Source organism: Alosa pseudoharengus, unplaced genomic scaffold (assembly GCF_046254945.1).
Source record: "Alosa pseudoharengus isolate Yale_2024_CS ecotype anadromous, Long Island Sound unplaced genomic scaffold, YU_APseudo_1.1 YU_APseudo_1.1_scf_18, whole genome shotgun sequence".
Taxonomy (NCBI): domain Eukaryota; kingdom Metazoa; phylum Chordata; class Actinopteri; order Clupeiformes; family Clupeidae; genus Alosa; species Alosa pseudoharengus.
In genome coordinates, this window is record NW_027468650.1 from 32790119 (window position 1) to 32813844 (window position 23726).

The following is a 23726-nucleotide window of genomic DNA, read 5'->3' on the forward strand; positions in this document are numbered from 1 at the left end:
TCTGCAACTCCTTAATGGAGTGTGGAACGGGCCAAGACAGAACTGCATCTACCTTCCCATCATCCATACTGACCCCCTGGGCGCTGATATGGTAGCCCAGGAATTGAACTGTTGTCTGGTGGAAAGTACACTTCTCTGCCTTTACGAAGAGTTGGTATTCTCGCAATTTAGACAGAACCTGAGTGACATGTTGGATATGATCTGAGAGGCTTGCTGAATATATCAGGATGTCATCAATGAACACAATGACAAATTTATTAAGGTACTCACGGAACACCTCGTTCATGAATCCTTGGAAGACTGAGGGGGAGTTAGATAACCCATATGGCATTACCAGATACTCATAATGCCCAGTAGGTGTGACAAACGCAGTCTTCCACTCATCGCCACGGCGGATGCGAACCAGGTTGTAGGCGCTTCGGAGGTCAAGCTTGGAAAAGACTGTGGCCCCACGCAGCTGCTCCAGTGTGGCTGGGACTAGTGGCAAAGGGTACCGGAACTTGACTGTGATCTTGTTTAGAGCACGGTAGTCAATACAAGGCCTAAGGCCTCCATCTTTCTTGGCCACAAAAAAGAATGAGGATGCTACAGGGGACTTGGAGGGCCGGATATAGCCTAGTTTGAGGGCCTCAGCGATGTAGTCCTTCATGGATTCCTGTTCAGGCAGGGAAAGTGGGTAAACCTTCCCCCGTGGGAGTGGCTGACCCGGGATGAGGTCTATTGCGCAATCCCAGGTTCGGTGTGGAGGGAGTTGAGATGCACGTTGAGGGCAGAAGACATCGTCGTAGGCGGCGTAGGCAGGAGGGATTGTGACGGGGCGGCCTTGCACAGGACTCTCGACAGTAGTGGCATTAAGGGCTAGCTTAGGGTTCTTGGCGCTGCGTAGTGGGAGCTGTGAAAAACAGTGGTCATGACAACCCTCTCCCCACTGCAATATCTCACCCGTGGACCAGGCAATAGCAGGCTGATGTTGAATTAACCATGGCCGGCCCAGGATTACATCAGCCGTAGAGTCATCAAGAACATAGAAGGAGATTCGTTCTACATGAAGACTCCCTACTTGCATGTTTAGACACTTTGGGCCCTATTTTAACGGTCTGAAACGGAAGTGTCTTTGCGCAAAACGTAATTCACTTTGTGGGCGGATCTTGGGCGCTGATGCTATTTTACCGGCGGGATATTTGACTGTTGCGCCCGACGCAAATCTAAAATGGGGTGGTCTGAAGTAGCTACATTAATCATGGGTGTGGTTTGGGCGTAACGTGCAATAAACCAATCAGAGCGTCATCTCACATTCCCTTTAACAACAGGCATTCCATAGCTGATTGCTATTATGGTGGCGTATTTGCCAGGCGCAGCCAGGAGCGTTCACAGCGCTATAATCACTGTTCAGTTGGGAACAGTTAGCTATTGATTTTTCATCTTGACAAAATGTAATACAGAATTGTCACAAAGACATACTTTCCGATGTTTTGGGATCATTCTCACTGAATCACGAGGTTATGAATGCATGGTGATATATTTGCAATGTACAATGTAATCTAACATTACCTCTCTAGTATAGACAATGCATATCTTCTGTCAGTTAATCTCTTCTCTCCCGTGCTGCCGCTGGGGCATTTGGGTTAAATGGCATCGGCATGCAGTTCAACATCACGTCTCCTTAAGTCCTCTAACATTTCCTAATTTATGTCACCAACACATCAGTGATTCGTGAAAATGTGTACGCTAGATTTATGCCTATTTTTTCACATGGACACCACACTGATTTCCCTCGAGTGGTAATATGTTTCGTTGAAATTATGTATGGTTTACAGAAATAGGAACTACGTTGTATAGATGAGAGGAGCGAAGTGTGCGTTGCGCAGCACAGGCGGCCAAGCAAGGGCTTCGTTTAAGTTGACCTAACTTTCAACTCTGCACAGTATCCCATTAACTGCGTGACAGTAGACTATTTACAATATTTTCTGTAAAGCAGAGTTTGTAAACACGTTATCATCAACTTAATTCACGCACAACATTTATTTGAGCAGGAGAGAGAATAACAATGAATGGATGCAGCAACTACAGAAATTGTAACCATACTTGCTGCTTTCTTGTACTATCTGTTGCTGGTTAACAGCACATGAAAAGCTGATTTAAGCTAATTCACTAACTCAAGATTTCAAGGCCATCATGGATATAAAACGTTTTTTGAAAATAACGAAAGGATGGAGGGAACATAGCAAAGCTTGGAGTTATTTCAGATGGGCTACAACAAGGTAGGCAAAATTATGGTGCTTAAAACCTTACACAACGGTAAATTGGAACAAAACTAAAAGTAACTTTAGCCTTTATAGGGCTGTAGCCTATAAAGTTGTCCAGATTAATAGGTCGTAATTAGGCGTTGTTGTAAAGATATTGCATGTAGATGTTGTACTATATAGGCTACTAAATATTTAGGTCACCAATGCACGAACAAAACCGGGAAATGGACAAATATTATCAAGGCTTTGAATGTTTCCGTCTGTGCACGGAGGTGTCTGTAGATTGGTGTGCAACGCATTCATTCATGCAGGCCTGTGGTCATGCATGCGCCCTTAAAATAGCATCTGCATTTTCGCCACAGACTTTAGACCAGGGAGTTCCTGGTCTGTGGCGTAATTGTTTTCTGAAACTGCAAAATACCAACAGTGAACGTTTGCGCCGGAACACGCCCCGTCTTTTCGCTGAACCGCCCCCGTGGGCGCAATGGAATTCCCTAATTTACAGGCATGTACCTGTGGAATGTAAATTCCAATATGCGCTGACTGCAAAATAGGAAAGACAAACGCGCCAGTATACAAAGTCAATTGCGCCGGCACGGAAGATAGAGCCCCTAGTCTGATACTGAATCCGCTTGCGGCTTAAAGGCTTACCCACTATGGAGTGGACGTGGAAGGTGTTGGTACAGCGGGTCCTCGGGAGCTGGAGACGTTGGCAGAGATGGGCCGAGATGAAGTTCCCAGCTGATCCTGAATCAATGAGGGCAAAGACGGGGTTGGAAGACACGGCATTAAGAAGAACAGGTATGGCCAGGGGTTTTAAATGAACTCCAGGGGCACAGACTACACTCACCAGAGGACGAGGTGGACGAGTTAGGCATTGGGCGATGAGGTGGCTGGAGCTCCCACAATAGAGGCACAAGCCCTGTGTCAGTCTCCTACTTCGTTCTGCTGGTGCAAGTCGCATGGAATCCACCTGCATTGGTTCAGTAGTGCTCCCCATCCGAGCTCCTTCTCTGCGTGCTGCTGGTGTGGATGGTACTGAAGATCGCAACTCTTGGAGGCAGTTCTCCCTTCGATTTGCTACCCGAATAGCCATTTGGATGAATCTCTCCAAGCCCATTGCGTCATCATATGAGGACAGCTGGAGACGAAGTGTGGGTTCCAGCCCCTGTCTGAAGGCAGTAATGAGGGCGGCTTCGTTCCAGCCACTTGCAGCGGCTAGCGTGCGGAACTGGAGTGCATATTCGGTGATGGCCCTTCTGCCCTGTCTCAGGGCATGCAGCTGGGCCTGGGCGGTGGAATCACCCTCTGGGAGACCAAAAACCTCCCGAAAATGGATCACAAAGTCATCCACTGACCGGGTCGCAGGGCCGTCGAGGGTCCAGATGCTTTCTGCCCATTGCAGGGCACGTCCAGTGAGTAGAGATATTATGTATGCAATCCGAGATCGCTCCGTGGGGAATCGGTGAGCTTGCATCTCTAGGGCCAGAGAACATTGCAAAATGAACCCCTTACAGGCCTCAGGTGAGCCAGAGTAAGGTGTGGGGTTTACCACTGGACTGGCAGGACCTGCTGGTGTTGGGTTTGCAGCTCTGAGAGCATGGCGAAGTTCATCCACCAGGTCCTGGAAGTGGTCTCCCTGTTGTGACATCTTTTCGGTCTGTCCTTCTGTCAGGATACCCACAGACTCAGGTCAACAGGATCGGTTCAAGCATCAAAGTTAACTGAGGGAGAGAAAAGTCCAGGATCAAGGGCAGAGAGCACTGTGTGATGGCCAAGGGTACAAATCTGAGTCTCTGGAACAGCGTCGAGGACAGACAGGTAGCCAAGGTCTCAGCTGCTTAAAAAGCGTTTCAGTGTGATTACCCACAGGTGTGGGTAATCAGTACTCAGGGGAGAATGATTGAGTGGCTGCCGGCGATTGAGGAGTGGGTGTGGCTGAGGCACAACCTGGCATGGCTGTGACAAGAGTAAACCATATGAATTAAAGTTATTTAATGTAAGAAAGAACAGTATGACAGCAGGTTACATGATCAACCTATAATTGTTTGCTCAGAAGTGGGTGTAGTAAAGGAGTAAATCGCCAAACAACAATATAGCCTACCCATGCAGAAAAATATGTAAACAATAGTTCAATATGCCTCTTTGTGGAAGAGTGATAGGCCTACATTTCAAATGCTTTATTTCTTTCTTTCTGTTTTTGTTAACTTATCAACCTATCCTTGTGGAATAGTGGAATATTTTTTGTTAACTTCTCAGTTTAAGTGTATTATTTATAACCTTTACACATTTGTTGAATCATGGTAGGCCTATTAATAAAAACTAGGAATAGTAAGAGTTGAACTGTTGCTTTATTTATCCAATTTCCACCACCATGGAAAAAGTGGGCCGGTCTTGGGCCTAAAACTCCCGGGCTGAAAAGTGACCCCACTCCGGCCCTGCCGCACACACACACACACACACACACACACACACATACACGTATTATTCTAATATCCACCCGGACACACACACACACACACACACGCACACACGCACACCCACCCGTGCACACACACACACACACACACACACACACACACACACACACACACATACTATTCTAATATCCACCCGCACACACACACACACATACTATTCTAATATCCACCCGCCACCTGTGATGAAGCCAGCCAGCGCGCCCTCTCCTCCGCTCTGCTTGCTCACCTACACCGCTGCTGCTCAATTAAGCAAAGCTATTTGTGCTCGCCCCAATGACAAGCGCACCACATTACCCAGGCAATTATGCTAATGTTAAAGAAAGAGCGAGGGGGAGACAGAGAGAGAAAAAAACATTTTGGATAAAAAGAAAGAGTGAAAAGAAAGAAAAGAGAGACTGGTGGGAGAGCGAGGGTGGTGCAATTAACAGGAGTGGCGCTGCTCGGCGCCGCGTTGCTATTGGACGCTGTAATTGAGTCGGCTTCGGTGGCTTTTAGCTCGCGTCGCACGGGGAAGAAATTAAGTTCAGGAGGAGCAATCAGCATTATCAACACAAGCCACTACCTCCGCCCCTCGACCCTTACACACACACACACACACACAAACATACATGCACAAACATACACGCACAAACACACACGCACAATCAGCCGTATCAACACAAGCCTCCACCTCTGCCCCTCTAATGGGGAAACACTACACTCTCATTCCCCTGCATACACAACCACCACCACCACACACACCACACACACACACACACACACACAAGTGCAAAGTCAGGCATGGAAAACAAGCTTTTGTTCACAGACCATAAAGTTCGTGCCAAGTAATTCTGCTACATAACGTTGAAAACAGATAAATGTGTTTATTCGAAGCACACATACAAATACTGTAGGTCAATTTCAAGTGTGCATTTACGTGACTACTTCAAGTAGGCCTATTAGCCTACGCACAATAGATTTTTCTTCTTTAGCCTACATAATGCATACACTTTGTAAACAAACAGCAGCTGTGACAGCGGCCGCATATATTCTGCATCATATCTCGCCTCTTGTGAACTCTACAAGCCCCCACCCCTCACTCGACAACCACACGGAGATTCTGTAATGTGCGTGTATGTCGTTCACACATAGGTCCGTATAAGATCGATATAAGGTCCGCAGATTAGCATCATATCTGAATCATCCGAAGGGTAGGACCTCCGTTTGACAAACCTCCGCATATACTCCGGAGGTTATATCTGAAAGCGCTTTATGTCTGAAAGCGCTTACTGTTATAGCTCTGGCCGATGAGTCATTGTCATTGTGGGAATGTGTAAAAGCACTTGGACGTGTGTTTGTACTTGTGAATGAGCATGTATTAGAGGTTGTGTGTGTGTGTGTGTGTGTGTGTGTGTGTGTGTGTGTGTGTGTTACCTCTGTATCTTTGAGCCTGATTTAGCTATATAGGTGTTGTGTCATATCCCACTGCCAAACCTGTTTGCCCAAGCAAAGAAATGCAGATATGGGAGAAAAATGGTGTCTAGACAGGGTTTGCCTTTTTCATCAAGGGACATGTCAAATGCACACACACACACCGCAAACACACATAATGCTAGGGGGAAAAGTGAGATGGGTAGACTGAAAAAGTAGGCAGCGCATTCTGTTAAATATTGAAGATAAATATTTTCCTGTGTGAGTCGACTATTTACTTCTCTCTCAGAGGGAAAGGTTTGGTCTCCAGTGAAGATGAGAAAAAGAGAGAAAGAGAGAGAGAGAGGGAGGAAGAGGGGGAGAGGGTTGGGGATAGAGCAAGAGATTGGAGGAAGTGGAGCAAATCTTTTTGACACCTGTGAGCTTTCAAAGTGAACGCTACAGCAAGCAATACAGCAAAGCTGGAAAATCTATCTCATGAACGCAAGGCACGATCACAATGCTACCCTGGTGTGTGTGTGTGTGTGTGTGTGTGTGTGTGTGTGTGTGTACGTGCATACATGCGCATGTGTGTATGAGTCTGGTGTATAGTATGTGTGTGTGTGTGTGTGTGTGTGTGTTTTTTGTATGTGTGTGTCTCTGATTTGTTTTGTGTGTGTGTGTGAGTGTGCGTGTGTGTGTGTATGCACGTGTGTGTTCGTTTGTCTGTTGGCAATACATCCTGCTGGCAGCATGGCTTCATAAGAAAATGGGAAACTGTAATGGGAATCACTGCTCATGGATGCTGTCTGGGGGGGTGGGGGGTGAAGGGTGCTGGTGATGGCAATGGTGGGGGAAATCTAATTCAGAATCATTATTAAGGCGTGTGTGTGTGTGTGTGTGTGCATGTGTGTGTGTTAAGGCTGAGTGGTGGCGGAGGAGACCAGTGTGAGTGATCGTCACAACCACAGATACATAATGGCTGCGTTCCACTAAACTTTCCCATTTCCCTACATTGCAGCCAGGGCCTCCCCGCTAGCAGTACATCTTAGCAGACACACACACACACACACACTCACACTCACACACACACATGCAGACATTGACACACATACATATACACACACACACACACACACACACACCCACACACACACACACACACATACACACACACATATTGCCGAGCAGTCATAGATGATAAAAAAGTCTAATTACACAAATACAGTGGCTGATTCTCACATAAATCAGACAAATGGAGTCGGGTGCATGTGTGAAATAAAGTTAAATAAAGCATGAGAAATAAAGGCGGGCCGATCATAAAGTTTCCCTGGGAAATAATCAGGACTTATGAGAGCGAGAGGAGAGAGTTACTTAAGTGTGTCATCTAATATCCTAATATACCGGCCGCCATTTATCACAGGACAACAGAAGGGATACAGACACACATGGAGTCACACGTGCACACACACACACACACACACACACACACACACACACACACACACACAAATGTACGCACGCACGCACACACACAAACACACACACACACACACACACACACAAACACGCACGCACGCGGACACGCACACACATACACACACACACGCACACACACACAAATGCGTACACACAGACATGCATGCACGCACACACACACATACACACGCAGAGAAAGGGAGAGAAAGAAAGTTTGAGCTGAGACAAATATGGCTACGGGCTCTGATTAGGTTCATACAATCTTCTTGACTGGTTTCCTCAAGGGAGAGAGAGAGAGAGTGTGTGTTTGTGTGTGTGTGTGTGTGTGTGTGAGACTTTTTGCACTGAAGATTGCCTGCATCCCTCAAACTTTCTCTCTCTCTCCTTCCCCCCATTTATCTCTCTCCTTCTCTCTCTCCCTCTCTTTATTCTTCTCTCTGTCTCTCTCTCTATCTTTCTCCCTCTAGACTAGGCTGAACTAAAGTCCACTATTATTGTAAGTCGTAAACAAATGTATTTGTCTACTCCCTTGTGCTGACCGATACCTTACTTTAACTCCCTTGTGTTGACCGATACCTTTCTCTAACTCCCTTGTGTTGACCGATACCTTACTCTAACTCCCTTGTGTTGACCGATACCTAACTCTAACTCTAATTCTGACGAGAGTCCCTGTTCGCCTGTGCTGTGAAAGACCTTTCAAAGTTTGTGTATTCAGAGGTGCTCTGCCCTGAATACTCGCAGCTCATCAACACCCATCTTCATCATCATTATCATCATCCTCCACTGACCACAGCTCCCTGTGTGGGCCTGTCTGTGCAGCCCCTAGCCCAATAATAGCTAATAAAGGCATTGATTTATCTTGGGCATGTGTCCATGCAGCGCTCCGTTATTGGATTAAGCTGCCCGTATGTCGTTTAACAGTCAGCTAAAATGCAAGATCGTTTTCGAGGAAAGGGCTCAATCTCTGACCCAGCTGAGTAGTAGCCTACTCAAAGCCCCCACCTCAACTCTCTCTCTCTCTCTCTCTCCCTCTCTTTCGGTCTCTTTCAGAGCTGTACAACCTCTGTGGGTATAAATTTAATGAAAGTGTGTATATGTGTGTAGTGTTGCGTTTTTTTTTGGGGGGGGGGGGGTGGTGGGGGTCTCCACTCCAAAGCCCCTTGAGACAAACAAAACACATATGCTCTCTCTCAACCATGCACACACATACACACACACACACACACACACACACACACACACACACACACACACACACACACACACACACACACACACACACACACACACACACGTGCACCAGGGAGAAAAAAAGAATGAGTGAAAGCAACATCAGGCCTAAGTGGGTTCATCTGGCTTTTCCCTTGGCTTTTAAAACAACAGCCGTTGTGCATATCATTACTGAGAGTGGTGTTAAGAGAGAAAGAGAGAGAGAGAAAGAGAGAGAGAGCTCCCAAGAGTTTGTGTGTGTGTGTGTGTGTGTGTTTGTATGTGTATGTTTCTTTGTGTGTGTTTTTGTGTGTGTGTCTTTGTGTGTGTGTGTGTGTGTGTGTGTGTGTGTGTGTGAAATGCGAGTGGAATGTGAGCAGGGGGGTTGCATTGCTTTGCTTTGCATGCACAGAGTAGAGACAGATCTGCCTTCCGCTGGCAGCTAGGTTGTAAGGGGGGGGGCTCTCTTCCTCCTAACCCCCTCCATTCTCTCATTAATCTCCCCATCTATCTCTCTCTCTCCCTCCACCCCATCTTCCCCTCCCCCCCTCCCCCCCTCGCCCCTCTGCCCCTCTCTCTGAGTGTTCACACCTATCTCCATCTGTCACTCTCCTGACAGGCTCCATCGTGACTCCTGATACTCATGCTGTAAATGTTCAGCCTGGCCCACTCTGCCTCACACGTACCAATGAGCATCGTACTGTAGTCCACGTCCACGTCCACGTCCACGTCCACATCCACGTCCACGTCCACGTCCACATCCACATCCACATCCGCGTCCACATCAATGTCCACATCCACATCGCAGAGCGGAGCAGAGCCCAGTGCCTCTTGTGTTCAGTTCTCTGAGGAGTGCTGTTGTTCCTGCTGCTGTGTCTTTCTCTGGTTCTGATCCACCTTGTGGCTCTTTGCCCGAACAGGTGAAATATTTCTGCCGGCTGTGGTCTCTCGCTGGACGCGGGGCTGGCATGCTCCAGCCTGCTGGACGCGACCGAACGCCAGCTGGAGTGACACAGGGAGGTCTCTGAGTCTCAGATTAAAAGATTCTTTACTCCGGAGCGATTGCTGTGTGGACTTTCCTAGTTATCACTTTTGTCTTGGCCCAGCACCCATGGTTCAGATTCCTTGGATGTGCGTGCCTGCTGTACCCTCCTCAGGTCTCTGAGTCCTCCCAGAGCACCGGGGCTCCTATCACACCCAAAACAGACTCACGACACTGACAGTTAGCCCGGCTAGTAGTTTGTTCCAAATCCAATGTTTTGGACAGTATTTTCTTTCTTTATTATGTGCCTCTCAAAAATACTCGACTCTGATTGGTCATACGAGGGAATCAGAAGTTTGTTATCGATGGTGAACAAGAGCACTGATGATGTCTGTGACAGATTGATTTGAATTGAGCTCTTGCTTATCCTGTTGCCCATTACTTGGCAACAATTGCCATCCATTGTGCAGTAGAGATGGGTTTGTCCTATACTAGAGTGGTTTGTCCTATATTAGAGTGGTTTGTCCTATATTAGAGTGATTTGTCCTATACTATATTAGAGTGGTTCGTCCTATATTAGAGTGGTTTGTCCTATACTATATTAGAGTGGTTCGTCCTATATTAGAGTGGTTTGTCCTATACTATATTAAAGTAGTTCGTCCTATATTAGAGTGGTTTGTCCTATACTATATTAGAGTGGTTTGTCCTATATTAGAGTGGTTTGTCCTATATTATATTAGAGTGGTTTGTCCTATATTAGAGTGGTTTGTCCTATACTATATTAGAGTGGTTCGTCCTATATTAGAGTGGTTTGTCCTATACTATATTAGAGTGGTTTGTCCTATACTACTGTATATTAGAGTGGTTTGTCCTATATTAGAGTGGTTCGTCCTATATTAGAGTGGTTTGTCCTGTATCAGAGTGGTTTGTCCTATATTAGAGTGGTTTGTTCTATATTAGAGTGGTTTGTCCACTCTGATTTATAGTAAACACTTTTCATTTGTTTATTATGCTGATCATGGTCTTGGTATTGTATAGCAGTGGCAGCCATACTGTAGATATGTCATGGCCATACGTACTGTGTGTGTGTGTGTGTGCGTGTGTGTGCGTGTGTGTGTGTGTGTGTGAGACACTTCATGGATCTCCGTTCTACTCTTTTCACTACAGGGTCGAGGAAGAAGACAAGAGGAAAAGAGGTCTTGGCATACAGATAGAAGAGCTTCCCTACGGTACTGTAAGTACTGCTAAATTGTACTTGTACGTGTACAGTGACAATAGGCTGACTGTAATCTATCTATCGGCCGTCTTACTCTATCTATCTATCTATCTATCTATCTATCTATCTATCTATCTATCTAACTAAGTCTAAAAATCTAACACCTGAGACAGATGAGTAATCAGTATTACATACAGTTTTGGTGCTGCTTACTTGCTCTCATTTATTGATTTTCCATTAACCTTTAAACACTGTTCGTTGCTACCCCCCTTCATTTAGGCGAGGATCACATCAGCCAGCAGCAAGCAGCAGCGGCAAACGTAACGCAACGCTCAGACCATAATAAGTTTTATCTCATTCCTAAGCAACAAAAGCGTTTTGTCACATGAATACGCTCGCGTTGCGCTTTGAAAGTTGAACCAAGTTCAACGCTCGGCTTGTTCAACACTAGCGTTACGCCAGCGTTGCCACCGGTCCGCTGCCGAAACATAGAGAACAATAGGAAACCTGCCGCTTGCCGCTGGCTAATGTGATCCCCGCCTTACTGTTTGCGGTCAAATTTGACCATACAGTTTTAACTGCTCTTATTTTAACATAAATTAAAAATGTACACTATAACAATAGTAATATTTGATACTCAAATTTCCCCGAGCGCCGCTGTTTTTGCAAGCAGCTCACTGCGCCAGGATTAGTGTGTGCTTCACCTCACTGTGTGTTCACTGTGTGCAGTGTGTTTCACTAATTCACGGTTTGGGATAAATGCAGAGACCAAATTTCCCTCACGGGATCAAAAAATTATTTATACTTATACTTACTTATACTTACTTAATAATAATATTTTTTATGTATATATTTTTAAGATTTGTTGCCTCAATGGATGTTGGTATGGTAGTCAGGGCACATACTCAACCATAGTGCTGGCATTCTGTAAAACTTCATGAAGCACGCTCATGCACTTCACACACAGGTGCCCCTCGTACATCCTTCCATCCACTGTTCATCACAGACTGAGGGTGCCTCACTAATGCATCGCCTTTCCATGGGGGCCCTCATACAGCTCTTACTTTGAGCACACTTCTGTTAGCATCACAGCAAGCCCTTTCACTTATTATGTAGCAACAGGAGAAAGCAGTCACCCCACCTGGCCTCAAACCCCAGTGCAAAACCTGCAGTCTGATTGCATTTTATTTGTAGAGCGCTTTATCATGTACTCAAAGCACTGAACATTGTAGGGTAAAAAAGTAAAAAGAAAGTAGAATGAAATAATAAATTAGGAGGCACACATAAAGTGTACAGGCAGTTGCAAGTGTGGAAAGAAACAGACATATGCCAGCATAATTAAAAAGTAAAGTATAAGCACACACACACAGTGAGGTGAAGCACACACTAATCCCGGCGCAGTGAGCTGCCTGCATCAACAGCGCCGCTCGGGGAGCAGTGAGGGGTTAGGTGCCTTGCTCAAGGGCACTTCAGCCGTCCCTACTGGTCGGTGTTCGAACCAGCAACCCTCCAGTTACAGGTCCGAAGTGCTAACCAGTAGGCCACGTCTGCCCCTAAGTATTACATATTTATAACTCTGTTTCTAACAAATGCAGACAATACATTTGCCAGTTTACTTACAAGTATAGGCAATATATTTGCTCACATGGGTTCCCATAATTTACACATAATTAATTTGTTTGGCAGGTGTGGTTCACATTGGGGGAGAAGTACATTAGTTCAAGAAAACACTGGGCTCCCATAATTTACACTAAGCTTTCTTGTGTAGAATGGGCACACAAGCACAGGAACGTTGTAGGAGTGCGTGTATGGAGATGTCTTTAATCTCCTTGATGAAAATTATACTCTTTTGCATTAATTTCTTATGGCAGTCATTTTTGACCATAAACAAAAAGAATAAATCACTCAAAATTCAATGAAATTAGTTACAAAGAATTTCATGTGTTCAAATACCTTTTGTGAAGGATATCATAAGGTCTTGAGGCAATCTGATGAAAAATGCATATGGCATATTTATGGTACAGGGAATGTGTAAATCGGTCATTTTTGACCAGAACAGTGTTAGAAGGTTAAAGGAACCGTATGTAAGAAAAATATTTCAATTAATCATAAAATGGCCCTGATATGTCACTAGACATTAAGAAATCATGTTCATTTCAAATACTTATATCACTGACAACAGTAGTCCGGCCAGGATATTGTCATTTAAAAAGTGAAGTTGCAGCCCTCAACTGATGTTGATGTTGTGTTTTGTCATGTCATGTTGTGTTTTGGCCTGATGCACCACCCTCCACCTATCTACTAATCACGAAGTCAGTAGTGTTTCGCCATCAGGGTTGGCAACCTCGAGTCAGGGGGGAGGGGGAGGGGATACACCGCTCTTCAGTATTTTGAAAGTGATTGCAGTACCAGTTTTGGCCACAATCTTACATATGGTTCCTTTAAAGGAATGTTTAACCTGACAACCTGGTCTATTTTCAGAAGCTAATAGTATAAACTGTTGTTTGAGAGCATACTGTAATTGCGTTAATTGGTAGAGTTTTGAGCAAGAACGTTGTTTGCATTAACACCAAATTGTCTTACAGTGAAAGTGAAGCGGGCATATAGAATCATGTCAAAAACAAACTATTTTACACCACTGACAATGTTTAACATAGAATGACACTTCTGTGGTAGTGTGATGAGGTTTGCTTTAACAATTTAAAGTATTGTAAACGTTGCAAGTGTTTCGAAAGGTTATAAAAATTTTATTTTATAAACAGTGTGTTTTTAGCTGTCATTCTGTCGTGGCCACCTTGAAGGAAGGCTTAACAAGTCGATTAACGAATGCAGCACAAACCACAGTGAATGAATGTGAGGAGAGTCGGCTACTGGTTTGCGCTGCGATCGTTTATCGACTTGATAAGCCTTTTCTTGTGTTAATGCAAATGTTCTTGCTCATAACTCCACCAATTCACATAATTATGCTCTCAAACAACAGTTTGAACCTGTTTGGGTTTTTTTGGTTGGTAGGTTGTTTTTGCTCCGGAACATTCTTTTAACCGTTTACCATTAACACATCTGCCCAAGCACTTCTCCTCCATTTCCTCCATCCTCTTTTCCCCCTTTCTCTGTCCTCTTGCGCTCTTTTCTCTCCCTTTCTCTTTTTCTATCTTTGTCTCCCTCCCTCCCTCATTCTCTCTCCCTTTCTCTCTCTCTCTCTCTTTGTCTCCCTCCCTCACTCTCACTTTCTCTCTCTCTCTCTCCCTCTCCCCTCCCTCCCTCACTCTCACTCTCTCTCTCTTAACTCATCTGCCCACACTCAGTGACACAACAGACTGCTGCCATCTGCCCCAGCACATCCACTTCCCACTGACAGCCTTGTTCGACGCCCAAAACCTTCCCCCTGACTGCTGCCTCACAACCTGCAATAATGCCCCCTCAACCATTAGTTGATATTCCATTGAAACCCACAATCTCCCAATGGTCTCGCCACAACATGTGCAGCACATAATCCTTCCTCTGTTGTCTGTTCCGCCATAGTCACAGCATCACCTGAAACCCTTCTGTCTGGTTGATCCTTTAAAGCCTGTGCGACATCCAACCCCCCCCCCCCCCCCCCATTCATACACATTTTTTCGAAGATAAGAAGGCAAAACAGCCTCAATACCTTTTAAAAAGTATTCAACCTCCTTGGATATTTTCACTGTTACTGCTTTTTTTTGTACCGCAGTTAAAACATGGAGTCTGCGTGGATAGGTCTCCATAAGATAGGATTTCCATATATTTTGCTGAATTAATTTTTCTTTTACCTCTACAAGCATTCCATTGGCCTGCTGTTGAGAAGTATCCCCACAGCATGATGCTACTCCCACCATGCTTCAAATTAGGGATGGTGCCTTTTTGGTGATGTGCAGAGTCTGGTGCCCGCCAAAAATAGCATCTAGTCTGATGGCCAAAAAGCTCAATTTAGGTCTCATCAGACCAACGAACCTTCTTCTATTTCACCTGGGAGTCTCCCACATGTCTTTGGGCAAACTTTAGTCGAGATTTAATAAGAGCTTTGCCACTCACTCATAGAGCTTTGACTGGTGAAGAACTCGGGCAAAAGTTGCTGTATGCATAGCTTATCCCATCTCAGCTGCTGAAACTTTTAACTTATTCAGAGTTGTCATAGGTGCCTGGTTGGCCTCCCCCACCATTATTCTTCTTGAACGGTCACTCAGTTTGTGGTGACGGCCTGCTCAAGGCAGATTTGCACATGTGCCATTTTCCTTACATTCCTTAATGATGGATTTCACTGAACTCTAGGGGATGTTCAGTGACTAGAACATTTTTTTGTATCCATCCCCTCACTTATGTTTGTCAATAACCTTTTCTTTGAGTTATTTGGAGTGTTCTTTTGTCTTCATGGTGGAATTACGGCCAGGAATACTGATTGACCAGTGACTGGACCTTCCAGACGCAGGTGTCATACTCTTTATATTACTATACTATACACATTCACCACACTCAGGCGATCCCCATTTCACTAATTGAGAGACTATTAGCACCAATTGGCTGGACTGCTGTTGATTCAGGTCAGTCACTTTAAGGGGGCGTGAATATTTATGCGATTGCTTATTTTGAATTATATATTTTTAAGTAATTAGCATTACTTTGTAGAAATTTGCTTTCACTTTGACATTAATGATGGGATTTTAGCCAAATTCAATTGACAAAGATTCCATTTATTAAAGCAATAAAAGGAGAAATATCCAAGGAGGGTGAATACTTTTATAGGCACTGTACTTAAAAAGAGTCTCAAACTGGCTCCTCAGACTTCACTTGCCCTTGGAGTGTTTTATATTCCACTTCCACTTCTGCTGGTTTTTGATAGCACTAATATGGTGGACTCTCTACATGCCACTTAATATGGTGGACACTCCACATGGCTTTTAATATGGTGGACGCTCCATGTGAATGCACAGACTGAGAGAAAGCAAGTAGGGAAAGAGTGTAGGGTGTGGTTTCAGAAAGCCCTGTGTGACTTCGCCTGACTAGCCTCTCACTGCCTGCGTAACACTTAAATGATTCCCCTCTGAAAACCTTATTATCTAGATCTTTTGAATTATCAAAAACCCTCCCACTGTGTCGTTTTGTAGCGTGTGCGCAACTCAAAACTGTCCCCCTCGCCTCCAAAACCAAACTCCTGTTCCCCCACCAGCAGAGGTCAAACCCCATCTCATGCGACGCCGGCTCTGCACAGATGGACTCTCATTTCATCCCGTGCCCGTATAAGCCGTTTGCTTGCTGGGCAACGGTGGCTCATCCCGCGCTAATTGATGTTTATTGGAACTGTGAAGTCGAGCCCCGTCTCTTGGCCGCTGAGCCAGCCAATGTCTGGACGTCCTCCAGTGTGTAAACACGAACATGAGGCCACTAAGAGCGCCCAGAGCGTTCGCCCGCCTGACTGCCTGCCCGAAACTGTGGAGGGACCGGGGAGGGGTGTGTGAGGTGTGTGTGTGTGTGTTGGGGTGAGGTGGTGTGGTGGGTATCGGTGTGTGTATGTGTGTGTGTGTGTGTTGTGGGTATACGTGTGTATGTGGTGTGTACATGTGTGGGTGTGTCTCTTGGGGTGGGATTGGATGTGTGTCTGTGTGTGTTTGTGTGTGTGTGTGTGTGTGTGCGTGCGTGTAGGGATGGAAATTAACCACCCGCCCCCCACCAAATGCGGTTAGTTTTGTGCGCTGGCGGGTGAATTTGGTCAACTTACCAGCCACTGTGGCGGGTAGAGCTACTGTACCACAAATTGTCAGATCCGGTCTAATTTTCATACTTATTGACGGTTAAAAATAAGAAAGTGTCTGTAGGGATCATGTAGCCTAACGTTACCAGCCTATACAGGTAAATCGCGCTAATTTGAAGTTCTACAACTCGTAGTGAGCCGCCACCGCAGCATAGCCTATAGGCACTGGTGCAGCGCTTCACTTTCACTTCACTACCATTAAAGGAGAATTCCGGTGTGATTTTGACCTAAAGTGTTTTGAAACATGATACCGAGTGTGAACGTATGCCCATAGCCCATAGCCCATCTCGGCTTGTCCCCTGCACTCCGAAATCTGGCGCTAGTTAGCCGATGCTACCAACAAGGCGGTCAATGGTGGTGCCTCGGCATCGGCATAGCCATGCAAATAAATCACTGTTTTACACCATTTACGAGGCTCAATGTATCTCCACACTTCATTGGTAGACTTCCGAGGGCCCTGACATTTAAAACGAGACATTGAGAACTTTGAAAAAGCACTGGTAGTTTACTTACAAGACGATTTATACAGACAGTATCTTCACGAAGTTTAGCGTTTGCAGCCATCTTGAATTTAGTCACGATAAGTCGAGCGACGAGTAAGAATGAACAGGTATGATAAGGGATCAGATTCCAAAAATAATTCTGTGGAAATGCATGGATTACAGTTTCTTCCAGTAGCAGCAACTGGAATCCATGCATTTCCACGGAATTATTTTCTAAATTCAAGATGGCTGCAAACGCTAAACTTCGAGAAGATACTGTCTTTATAAATCGTCTTGTAAGTAAACTACCAGTGCTTTTTCAAAGTTCTCAATGTCTTGTTTTAAATGTCAGGGCCCTCGGAAGTCTACCAATGAAGTGTGGAGATACATTGAGCCTCGTAAATGGTGTAAAACAGTGATTTATTTGCATGGCTATGCCGATGCCGAGGCACCACCATTGACCGCCTTGTTGGTAGCATCGGCTAACTAGCGCCAGATTTCGGAGTGCAGGGGACAAGCCGAGATGGGCTATGAGACATACGTTCACACTCGGTATCATGTTTCAAAACACTTTAGGTCAAAATCACACCGGAATTCTCCTTTAAGAAACTGTCACTATGCTTTTATGTGCCACTGCTAGATTATTTCAGGATGACTGCATAGACATAAATCTAGTGAGATCTGTGGATTTGCGTTATATCTTCACAGGCTAATATTCTCACCTAAATAGTTCTCTTTTGAATTGGCCCGTATAGCTATTTTAATCCGGCCTGCGACACGCTGCTATTTAGACCTATGAGGCAGACAGACGGACATCTCCACCATTCGTCGTGGTGGAATATCTCACAAACTTTTCATTCAAGAAATTACAAACCGTATATCAGAATAAACAGCAGAACTTACCGAACACAAAGGTGTAAAGCATTCCCTTATACAAGTTATAGCCGTTCCAGAGTAGCCTAATCCGGTTTTGAAATTGAAGCAAATGTCTACACAGTCTCCAACTTTGGGCTTTTGTCATACAAGATAAGGCCAAATACAAAATAAATGTTAACAATATCGCCTAGATAACTGTACAACATTTTTGTAGTTTCACAAAATGCTAAGCATGCATATTACGTTTCTTAAAGCTGAGCTGTGCTTAAATTGTTTAGTGCATGATTTCATAACGGGCCAAATAGAAAATAAATGCTAAATGTTAGATATAGCCTTGATACCTGTAAATATTTAAATCAGATGATGTACACTATAGTTAGATCAAGTTGGAGGGTTGGATTATAGGATGCTCCAGAACTCACAGAAACGGAGTCTTAAAGGAGCCACACCACTTTTATGACAAGACACTATAGAATATGAATGTGGTTCTATTGACCTTTAGTTTTGTTGCTACTGTGCTTGGAGGACAGCTGGTAGGTTTAGGGCAAAATTCAGCACATTTTAGTCATATTGCAATAATGCTGATTACCGTGATCATTTTGGGTAGCCTACTATCATGATATCACATTTTCATGCCGTTTCTCTAGTGGCTGGTAAAAAAGTTGAGTGGCTGGTAGATTTTGGAATCCACCAGCCACGCAGGTAGAAAAAATATTTAATTTCCATCCCTGGTGCGCATGTGTGTTTGACGAGGCCTAGTGGTGTTTCAAGGTGATTTGGGGGTATTGCATTAGGACAGAAGGGCTTAGGGAAAGATTGAAGTCTGGTTGTTTGGTTCTCTAAGTTTACACCACAACAACAGCATGCCATCTGTAGGTGTTAGTGTTGGAGCTCAACCAGATCACTCTCTAGCTCTCGTCCTTCCTCCAAAGACCACCCCCCCACACACACACCCCCTCCCCCTGCCTCTCTCGTTGTCTCTCTCTTTCCTTTCACGAGACAATAATGAGGACAGCACAATGCGGGGGTTAGCGTTAGCGTTAGCGGCTCCTGTGTTGGGCTCAGGCTGCCGCTCGTCCCTCTATGTTGTCGGATCCTGTTCCCTGGTGTGAGGACGAGGGCACGTACTCAGTCTCTGTGTGTGTGTGTGTGTGTGTGTGCGTGTGTGTGTGACGAGGGCAGGTGTTCAGTCTGGATCCACTGTAAACAGCCCAGCCCGCAGGCCCACAGCCAACAGGCAACGCAGATCTAAGGCAAGCCGCGCGCGCACACACACAACCAAACGCTCACATCAAGCACCCATCTCTGAACCTACATCAAAGAATCACACTTTTCTTTTTTTTTTTATATTTGTATGAATATTTTTGTGGATGACTGTTGTTGTGGTTGTTGTTTATTTGTTTACTCTCTTTCCAAATGTCTCTCCCATCATCACGCGTCTGGTGAGACTATACTTCAAATGGTGAGGGCAAGAATGGGCTGTACAGATAGTCAGAGCGAAGTTGTTGTTTTATTACTGTAGCTCCAGCTCGATGTTTCTCTCCTGCCCGTGTGTCTGCTGATGGCAGCGGTGGCGGCTCTTTCAGAGAGGATCAATATCAGGCCTGTTGAACTAATTGATGCAGATTGTGTGCTGTGTGTGGATGGCATGGAGCCACCAGGAATGAGCCTTCTGTTCCGACACCTACTTACCACCATACCTCATAGAGAAGAGGAGAGAGGAGGAGAGAGAGAGGGAGGGAGAGAGAGCAAGAGAGAGAGAGGCAGAGAGGGAGAGCATAAGAGAATGGCAGAGATGGAAACAGTGAGAGAGAGGGAGAGAGAAAGAGAGCAAGAGAGAGGGAGAGACAGAGAGAGAGATAGAAACAGTGAGAGAGAGAGGGAGGGAGATAGAAACAGTGAGAGAGAGAGAGAGAGAAAGGGAGAGGTAGAGAGAAAGAGCAAGAGAGGGAGGGAGAGAAAGAGAGGGAGAGATACAAACAGCGAGTATGATAAAGAAGGAGAGAGAGCTCAATAGATTAAGTGATGGAGAATAACTGAAGGAAACTTAAAATGAAAAGTAAACTAAACAATAAACTGAAAATAAAAAAAAAGAGACTGGGAGAATAATAAATAAGAGACTGGGAGAATAATAAACTAGATGTACCGCAGAGCGGTACAAAATATGACCGCCGCCCAGTCCAGCACATTTTTTCCACAAAAAGAAATCACGCTGAAAGGCATATATGATTCTAACTGTCTCACTAAATTGCATTATCCACACTCAATTCTCACTGGTATCTGCTAGACAACAAGTACCAAAACATGATTAGTTCATAGATTTCACATGTAAAATTCATTTTATACAACCCCACCTCCATCTTGCCTGTTCATAATTCTGAGAAATTCTTGATTGTTTGTGTTATGTTTATGTTATGTGTGTGGGTGTGTGTATGTGTGAGTGTGTGTGTGTGTGTGTGTGTGTGTGCTTGTGTGTGTGCCTGCGTATGTGCCTGTGCATGGAAGCGTACATATGTCTACTGTGTGAGTATGTGTCATACGCAGGGTGCGATTTGTGTAAAAACCAGAGGGGGGGATGATTTTGAATAAATTTGTAAACCCCCCCCCCCCAAAAAAAAAAAAAAAATGAACGAACGATTCATAGCCTAGTAATGTCATGGCTAATAATACTCTATATTATTTTTGCCACCTTTGTAACATTTTAGTTTTAGTTTACCGTGGTGTATGACTTTAAACAGCGAGTGTGCTTGGTATGATGATCAGCTCCTCTAATGCAGGGTAGGACTACGTTTTGACAAGCATACAAATTCACCTTGTTCTTGCCCCATCTGAAATTACTTCTCTACTTTTGCTGCCTCCATCCTTTCTGTATTTGTTGTGTAAAAAAATGTTGTATGGCACTGAAGTCTTAAGTTAGTGAATTGGCTAACAGTGTTAGTTGGTAACCAAATAACCTACACATTGCGCTACACGCTGCGTAGGCTACGTGCATTCTCTCTCCTGCTGATTTGCGTTCAGTAGCCAAGTGCGTAATATTGCAAAAGTTGAAAAAATAAATGTGTTTATTGTAGCCTACGGAAAATAAATAGCCTATCATACTGTCAGTTAATTGCCTACAGTGCAGTGAAGAGTTTGGAGAGTAAAGTTATAGGGCAACTTGAAGTTTTATGAAAATAATTTACGAACCAGAACATAAAGACCATGAAGCTTCTATTTCTTGCAGCTGTTAAAACACCCGCTAGATAGTTTAAATACCCACCAACATTCGTTTTTGCAGTACAGATTATTTCTAAAAGTTATTTGTCTACTACTGGCTGATTTATCAAACGAGTGCTTTCTCGTTCGTCCTCCGCAAACTACAGGTGTTTCGGTAGAGAGCCATTGAATAAGCGATGCCAAGCAATTTCTGTAACACTTTTTGTGACATTCAGCAAATATCTCCTCATTTAATGTAAGTTCCTTCGGACAATAGGCCTACGTTCTAGTCTACGTGCAGTTGTCTCAGTTGCATCAGTTTTCTAATTTTGAAAGTTCTAAAACATTATTATGCTTCACTGAATCCTTCTCGTTTTATTTCATTTGTCCAGCTAACTTTTCCATTGAACTTAGCCATTTATGATGGATTACACACTTGACATTCTGAAATGTCCTGCATGATCAAGGCCAAATTAAGTTATCACGCAGCCACTGTGTCAGCAGCATCAGTGCTGACGGTGACGGTGCGTTTCTGATGTCAGATTATTATGTAGGCTAGCCTACTAGACTGTTCTCACGTTGCATCGCTTTATTTATATGAAGTAGCATTAATCGATATGAGGGGCAGAGGGGGATAAATGTTGTCCCCCCCGACGATAAAAATAATTTAGCAGAGGTAGGGATAGGAAAACCAGAGGGGGGGAAATCCTCACCATCCCCCCCTACAAATCGCACCCTGGTCATACGTATGATTACTGTGAATGTGTGTGTGTGTATCTGTTTGTGCACATGAAATGGGTTAACATGACCCCTGGAGGCAAATATACGGAAAAAAATGGTCATCCTAGGCCCTACAGTTCTCAAGATATTCACAGAGAACTGTGTCTGGCCTACCCTCCTTTCGGGGGGTCCAGTCCAGCGGGGGGGCTACAGATCAAAACGAAAAATGACGGTTCCATGCTATCCATGTGGGGGTACATGCCCACCAAGTTTTGTGTACCCCGGTCTTTCAGTGTCCCGGGAATCCTTGTTGGTGTACGTCACTAAATGTACACATAAATTATTTTATTGTAAGGTCCCCCATGAACGAAAGTACACAATACTTGGCATGCATTCGGAGGGTGTCATAATGATCCTACACTTTCAATTTCGTGCAGTTTTGACCATGTCAGCCAGAGATATTGTGATTACAACACCTCATTTTTACTTTTTTGTGTTTAACTAGGTGGCGCTATACATGAAATGAGTGGTTATGGAATGGGTTGACATGGCCCCTTGAGATCAACATACAAAAAAAATGGTCCTCCTAAACTTTACGGTTCTCGAGATATTCACAGAAAACTGTGTCTGCCCTACCCTCCTTTCGGGGGGTGCAGTCCAGCGGGGGGGCTACAGATCGATGAAAAAGCGATGGTTCCATGCTATCCATATGGGGTTACATGCCCACCAAGTTTCGTCTACCCCGGTCTTTCAGTGTCCCGGGAATCATTGACGGAAATTTGGACATGCGAAAAAAAAAAAAAAAATTCTTCGCTGCGCGGCGGTCATAATAAGAGACTGCGAGAGATGAAGAGTGACATGAGGCATCCAGTCGCCATAATGAGCTATGAAGAAATCGTTTTTAAAAGCCTCTGTTATGAATGAAAACCAAATGAATTCTTTTAGTTGTAATTAATCATTTGAAACCTGTTGATTGGCTGTGTGGTGTGATGTGATCACCTCACAGGTGTGCTGAGAGGGGCAGCCGGCTGGGGGACGTGTGTGTGTGTGTGTGTGTGTGTGTGTGTCTGTATGTGTGTGTGTGTCTCTGTGTGTATGTGTGTGTGTGTGTGTGTGTGTGTGTGTGTGTGTGTGGGACGAGAGAGATAGATGGGGAGGGCTCCGCTAACCAGATGGACGCAAGACGTGAACCTCCAGCTCCGGAGCGACAGAAAGCACACATTATATTCAGGAGTGGTAGGGTGCGCTTCAATCAGCTAAGAGGTGATAAAACCAAATGAATTCAATTACTCACTCTCTTTTTCTTTCTCTTTCTTTCTGCTCCCTCTTTTTCTCTCTCTTTCTTTATCTTTCACTTGTTCTCACCTTCTCTAACTGCATCCTCTGTCTTACTCCCCTGCTTCACTCTGAAGCAAAGTAGATCTGAGGGATGGATGGATGGATGGATTGATGGATTGATGGATAGATGGATGGATGGATGGATGGATAGATGGATGGATGGATGAATGGATGGATGGATGGTTTGGTCTTGCATCAGTAGGCCAGTGTTTCTCAACCTTTTTTGATCCACGGTACATTTTTTATATAAAAAAAAATCCTGCGGCACACCACCAACCAAAAATGTAACAGAATTACACACTGTGGCCTAATATCGTAAAAATAATGACAATTTAGTCTCTCATTTG